Consider the following 16,068-nt stretch of genomic DNA (forward strand, 5'->3'; position numbering starts at 1 on the left):
ATCCAGCAATGTGTCCCCAATTACAATCTAGTAAGTGTCTGAGACTGGATTTGGATCCAGTTCTTTTTGACAACCAGTCCAGCCCTTTTTCTATAACCTAGACAAGCCTGGTTTCATTACAGGAATGAAACAACTCATTACAGGAATGAAACAATTCCACTTTCAAGCTTACATTTTATTAGGAAAAACAATAAGTTAAAATGTAAGTATATGCAGAATACATACCAGTTAATCAGTCAGTCAATAAGCATTTAAGGGCTTATTATGTGCCAGACATCCTGCTGTGAATACAAACACAAGTAAAAACAGACAGTTGTTCTCAAGCAGTTAGCATTTTGTTAAAGGAAAACAACACAGAAAAGGCAGCTGAAAGGAGTGTGTGTGTGTGTGTGTGTGTGTGTGTGTGTGTGTGTGTGAACCTAGACAAAGCTAAATGCAGAAACCTGGAGAGAAAGTCAGAATTGAAGCCTGGAGAGGAATGGAGCAAAGACCCATAAACCCGATAATCAGGAACATTTCAGGGACTTAGGAATAAGGGATTCAGCAGAGCCATTAGGACAAAAGTCAGACTGAGGAAAACCTACTTAATTAGGGTCTGGAGGTTTGGGCCACCATGTCAGAAATTTAGCTATGAAGGGAGTGAGAGATAGAATGGGAACAATGTGGATAAAAAAGTCAAGGGAAGATTTTGTTTGTATATTGACTTGTTTATTTCTCTACCTATGTATCCATCCACCCATCTGTCCTCCCATCTTTTTATCTATCCATCCATCCATCCATCCATCCATCTATCTGTCTGTCTGTCTGTCTAGAATTGGCAGCAATAGCTTCTGAAGAGGTTAGAGCTAGTAGTTACTCAGGACAGTAATTTTTTTCTTCCAGCCTTGCTTTCCCACTTCAGCCAACAAAGGCAACTGGGTGACTCAGCGAGAGAGCCCTGGGCCTGGAGGTCATGATCCAATCTCAGACACTTACTAGCTATGTGAACTCAGGCAAGTCACTTAGCCTCTACCCACCTTTGTCTTCTCATCTGTAAAACGTAGATAATAATGGCTCTTGCCTCCCAAGGCTGCTGTGAGGATCAAAAGCAGAAATACTATTTCAAAGCTGATTCACAAACCTTAAAATGCTATATAAAAGCTAGCTACTATTAGTATGAAGAATCAGTCCTGACACTCCCATGGGGCTTGCAATAGGTACAGTAGGTTTGGGAATGAAGCTTGCAGACTTGAAATGGTGTATGAAGTGATTGTTGAAGAGAATGGCAGTAAGATCCTTGTCTGAGAAGGTGAAGAGAAATTGTTGGGAGAGAGATTCCAGATTGTGAAAGTCTGAGAAGGTTCCAGCATCATAGATGTTAGTAACCTAAGACAAATGGAATCCAATATGATGACAATGAATGGATATGAATGTAGAGATGTGTATCTGCGTTCCAAATATAAATTGCCCACCCTTAGTATGGAGGGAATGTATAAATCTTACAACTTATGTGCAGAAGTTGTACAAGATTTTAGCCAGGGATCTACCAGGACAGCCTCCATAATTGCTATGATCTTATGTTACAGAGATAGAAATGCAGTGGATAGAAAAAGGGAGGCAAAGGCTTTCTCTCTTGTGCCCTGGTTATACCACAGCTGGAGTCTTGTTTATAACTCAGGGAGTCACATTTGAGAACAAAGAGGAACAAAGCCCAGGATGAAGAAGCTGGCCAAGGTGATCAATAGGGGAAAACTCAATAACATGGAACATTCAGTACCTAGGATTACATAGAACCACATCTTCAGAGTCAGAATGAACCTTTGTCTCATCATAACGAATCCCCTTCACTCTAGAGAGGAATAAAGCGAGGTCCACAACTTGCCTGAAGTTGCATAGATGAGTTTGTTGCAGAGCAAGATCTGACTCTTGGTTCCTTGACTGTAAATCCAGCACCATCTTCATTCCCCTCTGATAATTCTGAGATGATTTAAGCCAGTTCTGTTCAGCCTACATGGACAGAGTAAGGATACGTGGGAGAAAGTTATGGGGAGGCAGCTTTTGGCTGGATCACAATGAATAATTTGACAGCAATGAGAACTGTGGAAGTTGGCAGTGAGTACTTTGGGATCACACTAGCTCCCCATTACTGGAGGAATGGATGGTCATCTGCTAAGGATTCCCCAGATATCACTATATTGGAAAAGAAAACACTGACTAAAAATAAAACAATAAAAGTAAGAAACTTCAAACTGCACTTGGAATTCATTTGTTCTCTCTGGAGGTGGATAGCATCTTTCATTGTGGGTTCTTTGGGATTATCTTGGATCATTTATTTTCTTGATCAGAATTGCTTTCACCTTTGATCATCCTTAAAATATTGCTGTTACTGTGTACAATGTTCTCCTGGTTCTACTCATTTTACTTTGCATCGGTTCATGAAACCATCTTGCTTGTCATTTTTTGGGGGTGAAACAATCAGGATTAAATGACTTGCCCAGAGTCACACAGCTAGCCAATGCTAAGTTTTGGAGGCTGAATTGGAACTCAGGTTCTCCTGGCTTCTGGATCAGTGCTCTCTCTACTGCACTACTTTTTTGCCACCTGCTCATCATTTCTTAGAGCAGTAGTATTCCATCACAATTATATGCTAGTACTTGTTTAGTCATAAAAAGAATTATTATAAATATTTTTGTACAAATAGATCCTTTCCCCTTTCTTTTGATCTCTTTGGGATGCATACTTAATTGTGATATTGCTGTGTTAAAGGGTCTGCCCAATTTTATAGTCCTTTGGTTTATTTCGAGATTCCCAAGAACCAATTTTTAATAATAGCTTTCCATTTTCAAAAATACATTAAAAGATAGTTTCAAGATTCATCCTTTCAAAACCTTGTGTTTCTATTTTTTCTCCCTCCTTTCTGTCCATCCCTCTCCACTAGACAGCAAGTACTCCAACATAGATTAAACATGTCCAATTCTTCTAAATGTATTTCTACATTTATCACGCTGCACAAGAAAAATCAGATCAAAAAGGGGAAAAAAGAGAAAGAAAAAATCAAACAATAACAAAAAAGGTGAAATTACTATATTATGATCCACATTTAGTCCCCATAGTCCTCTTTCTGATACAAATGGCTTTCTCCATCAAAAATCTTTGGACTGGCCTGAATCACCTCATTGCTAAAAAGAATCCCATCCATCAGATTTGATCAGATTGCTGTTGACATGTACAGTGATCCCCTGGTTCTGCTCATTTCACTCAGCATCAGTTCATGTAAGTCTCTCCAGCCTCTCTGAAATCATTCTCCTGATCATTTCCTACAGAATAACAATATTCCATCACATTCATATACCTTAATTTATTCAGCCATTTCCCATCTGATAAACACCCATTCAGTTTTCAGTTTCTGAAAGGGCTGCCACAAATTCTTGCCCATATGGGTCCCTTTCCCTCCTTTAAGATCTCTTTAGGATACAAGCCCAGAAGAGACACTGCTGGGTCAAAGGATGTGCTCCATTTGATAGCCCTTTGGGCACAGAAGAAGCAGTTTCATAATGGAATCAAATTTTGTTAACCCACCTTGGAGAAAGTAGATAGACTGACTCCAACTTTGCTTATCCTCAAAGGTTTTCATTCATGTGCAGATGTCGAGATGTATCTGTGGAAGAGGAGTGGGGAAGAGAGGTGGGAGGAAGTCAGGGACTTTGCCAAATGAATCTTCTGAATCTCCCGAGTATCATCATCACAACCTGGAAGGCTTGCAGGTGTCTCAGGTTCCCAGAGGGCAGCCAGGGAGCACCATAGTTCACAGACCACCAGGTCCTGTCATCAAACCTTGAGTTTCAATTATGGATCTCAGACACTACCTCTGACTTCAGACAAGCCACTTAGCCTCTGTCTGCCTCAGTTTCCTCATCTGTAAAATGAGGGTTTTACTTCCCAGGGCTATTCTGAGGATTAAATGAGATAAGAATTACAAAGACAATAGCACAGGACCTGGCACCTAGTGGGCAGTTAATCAAAATGCTTGTTCTCTTCCCTTCCCTGGGCTATGAATGCCATAGGGCTAGGAAGGACTGCAGCAAGATCGAGAGGCTCCCAGTGTATTCATTAGGGTTGACTGTGTGCTTCTCATCTCAGGATCACCTTTGGTAAACTGAGAGTCTGATCCCCAGAGATGCAGAGGAATTGGCTGCAGGTGATGGTGATTTCCCAGTAATACAGAAGTAAAGCTAGAGGGAAAAGGGGAAAGAATCCCTACCCTGATGAAATCACATTTCCTGGAACTATAAAAATGTTCTCATTTCTAGTCTACAAAATCCTTATAAACATCCTTGGGGAAGTAATGTAAATATTACCTCCATTTTGCAGATGAGGAGGCTGAGACTCATAGTTGTTAAGTGCCTTGTCCAACTTTATACAGCTAGAAAGGGAAACTAATGTGTCATGTCCAAATACTTTCTTTTTATTTTTTAAAGGGGATCTAGAGGCAGCTAGTTGGTGTAATAAATAGAGAACCAGCCCTGAAGTCAGGAGGACCTGAATTCCAATCTGGAATCAGACACATCACTTACTGTGTAATCCTGGGTAAATCACTTAATCCCAATTGTGTCAGAAAAAAAAACCACAATAAAAAAAGGGGACTAGTTTTGTGGTGGTACCTGAGACTCCTTTGGAGGGTTCAAGAAACCAAAATTATGTTCATAACATTGACATGTTGCTTGATTATTAAAATATCGCCCCCTTTTCCAACTACTATTCCCTTAATAGACTGCAACCAAAAACAACATATTGCAACAGTTTAAATGCAGAAGTAAATAAGAGGGAAAAAATATAACCTGGGTTGAGCTAATAAATACATATTTAAAAATAATGGGGCAGCAGCAGGATGAGGAGGCAGAAGAAACTAATCTGGGAAGAAAGCTTTCTATTTTCTTGACAACAGTCCTTTCTCTTCCCTTTCCCTTGCTTTTTTGTGCTCCCTTGGTGATCTTTTAATTTTTCCCTTTGAGTTAAAAGCCTTCCTTTTGGTCGTCAGTCATTCAGGCTTGTCTCTAAAGACTTTTGGAAAAGGTCTTTTGTCCCTGCCAATATTGTACCAGGTCCTGCAGGGCCAATCAACACGTCAGGAATTGGCATTTCCTGGGAACAGAGATTTCCTCCCCCATTTATGGGGTTCAAAACTTTCTTATTACAGACCATTTTTCCTTTGTTGAAGTGGGAGGTGGGAGGAGGCCCAAGGAGAGCTCACAATAGGTGGAACTATTTATAATAAGAGTCAGCTATAGGGATGACATAGTACACACAGACCCATAGAAAGATGGAATAAATAGCTTGGAATGAATGAATGAAGATCTTCTATTGCCGCCTGGAGAATGGGCTCAGGACAAAGGATGACATCATTGTCAAGTTCATTGACTGATTTAAAGGTATATGGATAACACAAAGCAGGGATCCTTCCCCCAAAACTAAGCTACATCCCTCCCACATGTCCTAGAATAAAAGCATAAAGCTTTAGGATACCATAGATGAAAGGGAACTTAGACTATTAAACACAAAATGTTACAGAGAGAAGGGACTATGGTTCACGGAGTGTTCTAAATGAGAGCTTCCCATCAGATCTTGGAGGAATTTTAAAATGTCAGTCTGGGAGGGAGCTTGGAACATAAAAGCTCCAAGGAGGGTGGGACCTCAGAACCCAGCTTATCGCAACTGGGAGAGATATTAGCAATCTGGTCTCACTTCAAGCTTCAGAATTTATCATAGACTTGAAATAATGTCAGTTCTCTGAGGTGCCCCATTCAATTTTCTATCTTATCCCTTAATAATGAAAGAGGGGGTCATCACAGAAAGCATTCAGCACTTCCATGGGCTTTCAGGAAGCAGTTGTGTAGAACAGAATAGTCAATGGGAATGGATTCAGAAGATTTGCTTCCACGTGATCACTTTACAATCAATAGTTAAGTCCTAAAAGGAAGCCATTTCTAGTGCCTTTCGTCCTAAAGTTGTATAAGAGCCTTTATTTTTCTTGAGGTGGAGGGGATTGTTAGCTTGAAAATGTCAATGTAGAAAATGACACTTGAATATTGCACTGTGAAAAAAGTTAAATCATAAAAGAAAAAGATTCAGCACAAACTTGAATAACCTAGCCTTTCTGAGCCTCAGTTTTCATATCTGTAAAAATAGAAGTTCTAACATTTGTTTTTTTCTAAGAGCTTGAGTGGCTGATGTAAAGAAAAAACTGGGTTCTGAGAAAATTTGGGTTAATGGCCTAGATCTGCTAAGTGAATTACCAGGAGTGAATTAACGGTTAAGTTCTGTGTTCCCTGAGGTCACACCCTGCTTAAACCTATGTTCCTTTTTCAGAAAGAGGCCATTAGGGTTTTGTGAGGTGGTGGATTTGGAAGTGATTTGTAACTGATGGAAGTAAGTGAGAGGATCCCTGAAGGCTCTTGAGGGAAGACGGCTCCATCTCTTGCTGTGACAAGTTTAGAAACCCAAGACAAGAGAACAGAAACTTTGTGGTTCTAGAGCTGAGATGAGGGCAATTGCTACTTAATATATGGCATTGCTTTAACTTAAGTGTTATGTGATTAGAATACCCTTTGATCCAGCAATACCATTACTAGGTCTGTTTTCCAAAGAGACCAAAGAAAAAGGAAAAGGATGAACCCATGTGTATAAACTTACTTATTGCAGCTTTTTGTGGTGGCAAAGAACTGGAAATTGAAGAAATGCCCCCAAATTGCAAAAATGACTAAACAAGTGCCACATAGAAATGCTATTTGCTATAAGAAATGACAAAGGTCATTGTTTCAGCAAAAAAGGGAGAAGCCTATATGAACTGATGCAAAGTGAAGTGAGAAGAACCAGGACAGTATACAGTAACAGCAATGCTGAAAGGACACTCAATTCTAAAAGACTTGGATACTTTGATCAGTACAATGATCCAAAACAATTCCAAAGGAATCATGATTATAAAATGTTATCCATTTCCAGAGAGAATTGGTGAATTCTGAATTCAAATTAGAATATATCATTCACCTGTCTATTTTCTCTTTTTGTTTATTCATTTATTACTTCATTTATTTATTATCCTTTTTATTAATATGGCTAATATGTGAATATGTTTTGCATGATTTCACATGTATAATTGATATGGTATTGTTTGCCATCTCAGTGCATAGGGGAGAAAAGGGAGGGAGGAATAGAATCTGGAACTCAAAATTCAAAAATAAAAAACATCAAAATACAAATATTAATAGAAATATTAAAATAAATTATTTCTCATATATGTATATATACGTATGACTACTAAGATCTCACACCGATAAAGGACTTCAGTGTTGAGCATGTTAGCATCTTTGATGGGAATATAGATCCAGAGCTCTCTACTCTAGTCTAATTCCTTTCTTTTATAATGGAGGAAATTGAGGCTTGTTGAGGTTTAAGTGTTTGTCCCAGATCATATTAGAAATAAATGACAAATTAAGGATTTGAAACCGGGACCTTGGACTTGAAAAACAAAAGACGGATGAAATGCCAGCTGCTTCAAGGATTCTTCCCTCATTCTCAAGCTAGAATCCGTCCTCTGGCATCTGATTTTCTACCATTTTCCAAAGATCACAGGGATTTAAGCCACATGGGTAGTTGGAAATCATGTAGTCCAACTCCTTCAGCTCAGAGAAGGAAAAGGGAACACCTGTGATCACCCAGAAAATAGTAGGAGAGCAGGAATTTGAATCCAGGGCTTGGATTCCTCCCATATGCTTCCTGTCTAATTGGCATTTTATTTTTATTCACAGCCCACATCCCTGTGCTATTCTGGGAGCCCCCAGAGGTCAGGGGGCTGCCTCTTGCTCAATATGGCATTGTCTCAGCTCTAACCATGGGAGCAGTTGGCAAGCTCTTCTTGAATATTCCCTGGATGCATGAAGGCATCTTGGCTCCAGTTCCTCCCTCTTAGAGTGTCTCCCGAGGGCTGTGTGTGCCGGGAGATATTCTGGCCCTTGCCTCCCATCCCTCTTGCTGCCACCCTCTCCAGCTGGGTCTGTGGGCAGCCTCGGGGACTGTTTTATGTCTCCTACCCATACGATCTCTCCCCAGCATGATGGGGACCCCAGGTGCATTCTGGACTGTAAAGAGGGACAAAAATACAAAGCGTGCTCCCTTGGCCTTTTGTTTTTAAAGCATGTACAATTATGAAGGTGAGAGGGTGGTTACATAGGATGAGTCCGGGAGACAAGCCAAGCCTTTCCACTGCATCCTTTTGGAAGCTGCAGCTATGGGGAGGGAGAGCAGACATGGGCTTCCTTTGGACTGTGCTCATGAGCAACAATAACAATGAGACTCATGCTCATGTGTGGGACGGGGGACGTTTTAAAAGTGCTCTCCTCACAGTGATCACGGGAGGCCACAGTTCAGGAGTTACCAACCTTATTTGAGAGAGGAGGAAACAACTTCGGAAAGGAAGATGGCCAGTGATTGAAAGACTGAGCCAGAGACTATGGGCTCACCTCCCATTTACCTTGGCAGATCGGTTTCCCAGAAGTGACTGCTTCTCCCTCAAGATTCTGGAAGCACTGGAGGTATCTTTCTAATGTATTAGCTCACACTTGTCTCCCGTGCACACTAGTTTTCAATCGATAACAATTAGCCCGCCAGGTCTAATTAGCTTTTATTTTTCAAAGACAATTTTATTTTTTAATTAACAAGCATTTATTTTCTCTCCCTGCCTCCTTCCACAACTAAAAAGGAACATTCTCATAACAAATACGCATATTCAACAAAACAAATTCTCCTATTGGCTTTGTCGAATGTGTATTTTGTTCCATATATTTGGCTCATCTGTCAAGAGTACCTGGCTTTCCTCTTTATTGTTCATGAAATATTTAATTGGAAAATATTTAACGAAACAAAACCCCAATAAAACAGATTAATATCACATCTTAAAAATAAGTCAAAATGTGGCCCACAGGGAGACTATACAAGTTAATACCTCCTCCCCATTTCTATTTCAGTTTGATCCTACTGTTGTAAGAAATGATAAAGGGGATGGTTTCAGAGAGACTTGGGGACTTATGTGAGCTGATATAGAGTGAAGTGAGCAGAGTAAGAACAGTTTATATAGTTGATAAAAACATTCTACAAATGAATCACTTTGAAAGATTGGATTAGCTTTTAAGATAGCTATTTACCAAAGTGGTATATTAAGGGCAGCGAGTGAATAGAGTATTGGGTCCAGAGTCAGGAAAACTCACCTTCCTGACTTCAAATCTTGCCTCAGACACCAATTGATTGTCACTTAACCCTGTTTGCCTCAGTTTCCTTATCTATACAATGAGCCAGAGAAGGAAATGGAAGATCACTCCCGTATCTTTGGAGTCATGAAGTCATGTCCAACTGAAATAACTGAACAACAGTATTAAGAACAATTAGTACATCTCCCCCCCCTCCAATTCTTCCACAAGTCCACACAGAATCTGAGGGAAGTTGGGCTGGCTGAGCTTAGAAAACACACATGGCAAAGTGGTAACTCTTCTACCCCAAATCCTCTTCTCTTGGTAGAATTCTCATGTCATTCCCCATGTAGCTTTTTACTAGGCTTGTCCTGAAATTATCTTCTCTCAGGGTGTCCAGCGGGACCTTGGCTCCCAATACATATATTTCATTTAATCTTGTTGTTCATGGACACTCTTAGGATGCTGATGGAAAGTCTAATGTTTCCAAACTTTTAAAGTTCCTATGGTTATTTTCTAGCTAAATTGAAAGGTCAACATGGACTAGCTACCTTCCCCACTCAATGATTCTCTCTCAAGGCCTTGGGTAGAAACACTAGACTATTTCAATTCAGAACCAGTTTGTTATTTTGTCTAATTCCCATGAGACATTGTTGCCCCTTGATATTATGTTTCCTGTGTATTGTTGTCTCCTTCCATCCAATGGTTCAAGCTCTCATACCTTCAAAAGTGCTTAAGGAGTGTGTTGCCTTTGAGTGAGGGATTGATTCAGTAAGCATCTGGGGTTTATACATATCTAATTCATAATCTGATTGACTGATTCATTGAAGAAATCTGGGTCTTCTGTATTCAACTGGAATGGGATAGACACTCACTTTTAGAATCATCTTGTCCAATCTAAACTTTTCACTAATGAGGAAATGTCCAGTGACAGACACAAGATATAAGTAGCAGTGCTAGTCCTTGTGACTGTAAGTTTCCTGTCCCTTTCTCTTGAATCACAGGAGAAGTCTGACAATTTGATTGTGGCGTACAGGTAGACTAAGAGTTTGGTCACTTATGTTTTCCCCAGTTTCTCTGCCATTAGGATATAGCATGACATGGGATGAGCACATAGTTGATATTCAATTTATTTCCATCTACTGACATGTGGCCAGTCCTAGGTGAAGTGCTAAGAGCAGGTAGAGCTCAAGTTTTATCAAAGGAGACAACATAAGTACATGAACAACCAACCAATTAATATGATCATAAGGGATAAAAGTATCAAAGGAGGATCAAAGGAAATCGCAGATTGAAGGTAAAACTGCAGCTCATCTTTCAAGAATGGATAGCATATAATCTCCTTTTGTGGGCCCTGATAACCAACTTGTGCACTCCTTTGGCTGAGTTTATCTCTGTAACCCTCTCTCCCCATTTTATTTCACTCCTAGCTTCTGGACAGCTTCTAAATTTGATAAATATCTCTGGTTTTGGCCCCCAAAATGGCCTCCAAAATTTCAGCATTGTCTTCTAAACCCCCTTCTGTTTAGGGAAGATCCTCCTCTACTTTTTGAAATATTTCTTTAGCAAATCAAAGAGCAGGGAATGATGTGGACTCAACTCTCTTTCTCTTGTCAGAAAGAAGCTCATCTGGCTAATATCAGATATAATTGATGTATAAAGTGATTGGAAAGATGGTGTCCTTTATCAACTTATATTGTCGGGACATTTTTAAACAATCTTTGGGATATTGATTGTCATGTCCTTCCGACAGGTCTGGGTAATAATCTGCCAGCCATTCTATCTGTTTCTTCCTCACCATTCCCAAATTCTTCCTTGCTCCTAAGAACCACCCCAGGCTATATTTCTCCTATAAAAGATTTTCCCAAGACAACCAAGAAAGTGAAGAGCCATAGAGTAAATCCTATATAAGGATCATTGTTTAGCTTGGAGGAGGTAATAACTATAATAAATTGACGCGTGTGTCACCTTGTGTTTGGGATTATTTTTATTATTCTTGTCCCCAGAGGAACGAATTAGGTTTGATATAAAGAAAAATTTTCTAAGATTGAGAGAAGGGAAGAAAATAAACATTTATTAAGTGTCTACTATGTACCAGGCACTGGGCTAAGTATTTTACAAGTAATATCTCTTTTTCTCCTTACATCGGTCCTGGAGGTAGGTGCTATTATTGTCCCCATTTTACAATTGAGCAAACTAAGGCCAAAAGAGTTAAGGGTCACATAGCTAAGAAGTGTCTGAGGACAAATTTGAATTCAGATGTCCCTGATTTTAAGCCCTTTGCTCTGCCACTGTATCACCTAATTGTCCTAGGATGGTATGGAAGTGGTGAGCTCCCCATCCTAACAGAGCTTGAGGGCTAGCCACTTGGTGCCAGTTCTGTAAAGGGCATTTTTACTCCAGTGTGGTACCCCAGATGGTCACTTCAGTTCCTTTCAGCGCTGAGATTCTGTGCCTTTGGGTTGATAGAGCTGGAAAGTTAATCAATAACCACTTATGGAAGACTCAAGTCTCTTGTGCTTCTGTGTAAATTCTCACTCCATGGTGACCTTGCTGCTGACAGTTGGAAGAGGACCCCCAGTTTCACAGCTCTTTCTACTTCCCTCCAGGAGGGCTTTTGTTTGACACAAATACAAGGTTAAAAGCGACCCCTAGGCTGTTCCTATTCAGTTTATTCTTTTTTCTCTTCCTTCTTGGTCTAGTTTGCTTTTTATAAATGCTCCAAGTGCCATCAAAAGCTGTCACCCGGAGCTGCCACCCAAACTGTCAGGAGGGATCAGGAAGAGAAGACAGAACAGTCCCAGGGGGGTGGGGAAGTGCCACATTTTCAGATATTGTTTGTTTCTCCAGAAGGTTCCTGACCTTAAGGCTTTAACTGACCTTATAGGAAAGGGAGGAGAGAGTGGGGAGGCTGCCACTGGATGGAAGTGGCAAATGTCCCCTCATCTCCTTCCTTAACGCACCTCCTCTCCCAGGACTCCTGGCCCTGGGAGAAATCCCATCATTATTCATTCCTTTGAGTTAAGCTTCCAGGGTGCTGAATGGGAGAGGACACATCTATTTCTGATGAGAGAAAGCATTCAGGGACCAAGGAGGTCACAGAATGGGGGAAGAGGGACGCCGGCCAGACAGATTCTTCAGCCTGAGCCCAGCAACGAAGAATTAAGGATGCACCTTCCAGGTTTTATCTCCGATACTTCCATTCAATCCAACATGCATTTATTAATGATGTACTCCATGCTACACCATGTTCTAGGTGGTTAAAGATGAAGATGAAGTGATAGGAGTGACCAGGAGATTGTCCATTGCTAAAATAAATTAGTCAACCAATCAATCCAAGGATATTAGAGTTCAGAAATCCCTTCAACTACAGAACAAAGGTTAGAGCTAAGAGGGGCCTAATATAGGATTTTAGAGGAAGAAACTGAGTGCCAGGTGTTCCTACCTCCAGAGACATGGCCCCCAGTGACACTTGCCGACTCCAGGGATGGCATGTGAGTTCTCTCATTGTCACAGAGTCACACACTTTGGTGCAACATGCTCCCAGAGTCCAGCATCTCCCTTTTTCTTATTCCAAATGAAAGGAAGGATTTATTCTTATTTGACAGCAGACTCAAAGTCCCTCAGAGCTATAGCATAAGCCTCTGGGGAGGATCCCAAACATGGTATGACAAGAGAGGTCTGAGGATGGTCCTCTTGCCTGTCTCTGAAGACCAGGTGTGTGAATACAAATGGTTGTATCCTAAAAGGAGCATAGAGACTTCTGAGGAGACTGCTTTGAGGGAATTCCTATGTTTTCTTTTTAATTTTCTTATTAATGACCAGCAAGATGATTTCAGAGAGGCCTGGAGAGACTTACAGGAACTGACGCTCAGTGAAATGAGCAGAACCAGGAGATCATTATACATGGCAACAGCAAGATTATACTAAGATCAACTCTGATGGACGTGGCTCTCTTCAAAAATGAAATAATTTAAACCAGTTCCAACTGTGCAATGATGGAGAAAACCATCTATACCTAGAGTGAGAATCATGGGAACTGAGTGTGGATCACAACATAGCATTTCTATTTCCACTCTTTTTGATGTTGTTTGCTTGCATTTTATTTTGCTTCTCTTTTTTTTTTACTGATTTGATTTTTCTTGTGCAGCACAATGATTATATAAATATGTAAGCATATATTGAATTTAACATATATTTCTACCATGTTTAACAAAAATTTGTCTTATCCTTGTAGTCCAAGACACTTGTCCCCTTATTTTGGGGTTCAGAATATGGGAATTGTAGGCCTGATTCCATTTTCTGAGAAATTTGTATGGCAGATTATAGACCGAGGTCCTTCTAAACTCTTTTAACATTTCCTTTCACAAGACTTTAAAATAATGCCTCATATTTGGAGGAGCAGAAGCAACACAAGGTCAGAAGGAAGACATTGTTTTCTGACCTAAGACAACATAGAAGGTTTGAAGAACAGGTCTATAACTTAACAGCGGGTATAGGCCTAGAGCCCATCAGTAATATGAGCAGTGGACCTTGATGGCTTATAGCAGAGTACTAATCAGTAGGAAACCAACCACATCTCTGCTTACATCATACTACCTTGGAAGAACTGAAAACTTGCAGTCTCCCAGAACTAGCTCTGAAGTTTGGATAGTGCTTCCCAATGGCTACAATCAAAACCTCATTGGACCCAAGACCAGCAAGAATTCCTGGAAGAGTTATAGAAAGAGATAAGAGTGGCAGAAGAAAATTGGGAAAATATATGAGAGCAATGCAAGAAAATTATGAAAAGAGAATTAACAGCTTGAAAAGAAAGAATATAATATATTGAAGAAAATAACATTATAAAAAAACAAAATTGGTCTAATAATGAAAGAGGCAAAAAAAATTCACTGAAGAAAAGAAAACTTTAAAAAGTAGAATTTGGTAAGTAGACGTTAAGAATTCTATGAGTCTTCAAAAAGCAATAAAACAAAGTCAAAAGAATAAAAACTAGGAAATGTGAAAGATCTCATTTGAAAAATAATTGACCTGGAAAATAGATAGAGGAAAGATAATGCAAGAATTGTTGAGGTATCTGAAAATCATGATTAAGAGGTTACACATCATGTCCCAAGAAATCATTAAGGAAAACTTCCCTGACATACTAGAATTAAAAAGTAAAATATAAATTAAAAGAATTTACTAATCATTACCTGAGATTTCATAATGAAAACTTTCAGAAATATTATAATTAAATTCCAGAGCTTCCAGGTCAGTGAGAAAATACTGCAAGTAGCTAGAAAGTAGCAATTCAAATATCATGGGAGTCACAGTCTGGATCATACAAGATTTAGCAGCTTCCATTTTCCCCCATAAAATGATTAATAATAAAATGTTTTACATGACCACACATGTATAACCTATATCAAATTGCTTGTTGTTTCAGGGAGGGTGAGGGAAATGGTGAAGGAGAGAATTTAGAACTCAAATTTTGAAAAAAATGAAAAATTTCTTTTTACATGTAATTGGAAAAAATAAAATTTTAAAATAAAGATATAAAGAAAGAGAAACAAAAGAAAATAGAATGAAGGGAAATACACAGTAATCATAACTATAAATATAAATGGGATGAGCTAATACATAAAATGGAAGTAGATAGAAAAATTGTTTAGAAACCAGAATTCAACAATATATTATACATAAGACCCACTTGAAAGAGAAAGATATAAAATAAAGGGCTGCAAAAAGCTCATAAAAGAGGGGAAAGAATCCACATGTGGAAAACCTCCTTTTTGTAATGGCAAGGAATTGGAAATTGAGTGGATGCCCATTTGTTGGAGAACAGCTTAATAAGTTAGGGTACATGAATGTAATGGAATATTGTTGTTCTATAAGAAATAGTGAACAGGCTGATTTCAGACAAATCTGGAAAGGCTTACTTAAAGTGATGCTAAATGAAATGAGGAGAACTAAGATAACACTGTACACAGTAAGAAGATTATGTGACGATCAACTTTGATGGACTTGGCTCTTTTCAAAAATGAGGTGATTCAAGAAAGTTCCAACAGACTTGTGATGGTAAGTGCCAGCCTCATCCAGAGAGAGATAAAAGACTTAATGTGGATCAAAACATAGTATTTTTACTCTTTCGTTGTTCTTGTTTGTTTGCTTGTTTACTTTTCTCATGATTTTTTTCTTTTCATCTGATTTTTTTATACAGTATGACGAAATATGTTCAAAAGAATTGCACATGTTTAACTTATATCAGATTGTTTGATATATTAGGAAAAGAAGGAAGGGGAAGATTTTGCAACACGAGGTTTTACAAAGGTGAATGTTGAAAACTGCCTTTGAATGGATTTGAAAAAAATAAAATACTATTAAAAATGAAATAAAGAGCTGAAGCAGAATCTATTGTGACCCAACTGAAGTTAGAAAAAGAAGGTAGAGGTGGCAATCATGATCTCAGTCAAAGTAAAAGCAAAAATTAAAAATTAAAAAAAAAATCAAAGAAACTACATTTTTGCTAAAAGTACCATAAACAACAAGTAATGTTAAATTTTTTACAGCAAAATTTTCAGATAAAAGCTTTCTTAAGTATATAGGAAATTGATGCTAATTTATAAAAATAAGAGCTATTCTTAATTTGATAAATAGCCAAAGGATATGAACAGGAAATTTTCAAAAGAAATCAGTTACCTATAGTTATATTAAAAATACTTCAAATTATTACTGATTAGAGGAATGCAAATGAAAACAATTCTGAGGTACTACCTCGCATCTATCAGAAATGATTAATGCTGGAGAAGATAAGGGAAAATAAGTATATTATTGAATTGTTAGAGCAATGAACTGATCCAACCATTCT

General features: G+C 38.9%; 1 long non-coding RNA gene across 1 annotated transcript in view; it reads right to left on the reverse strand.

Moving 5' to 3' along the window:
• Window positions 1–1,863: 1,863 nt before the first annotated feature.
• LOC116421216 overlaps window positions 1,864–16,068 on the reverse strand; it is a 36,804-nt gene continuing 22,599 nt past the window's right edge. The window contains exons 2-3 of the long non-coding RNA XR_004231510.1: window positions 3,559–3,637; window positions 1,864–1,986 (exon numbers count right to left, since the gene is read on the reverse strand). This is a non-coding gene — a long non-coding RNA (uncharacterized LOC116421216). The remainder of the gene's footprint in view (window positions 1,987–3,558; window positions 3,638–16,068) is intronic.

This window comes from Sarcophilus harrisii, chromosome 2 (assembly GCF_902635505.1).
Source record: "Sarcophilus harrisii chromosome 2, mSarHar1.11, whole genome shotgun sequence".
In the NCBI taxonomy this organism is placed as follows: domain Eukaryota; kingdom Metazoa; phylum Chordata; class Mammalia; order Dasyuromorphia; family Dasyuridae; genus Sarcophilus; species Sarcophilus harrisii.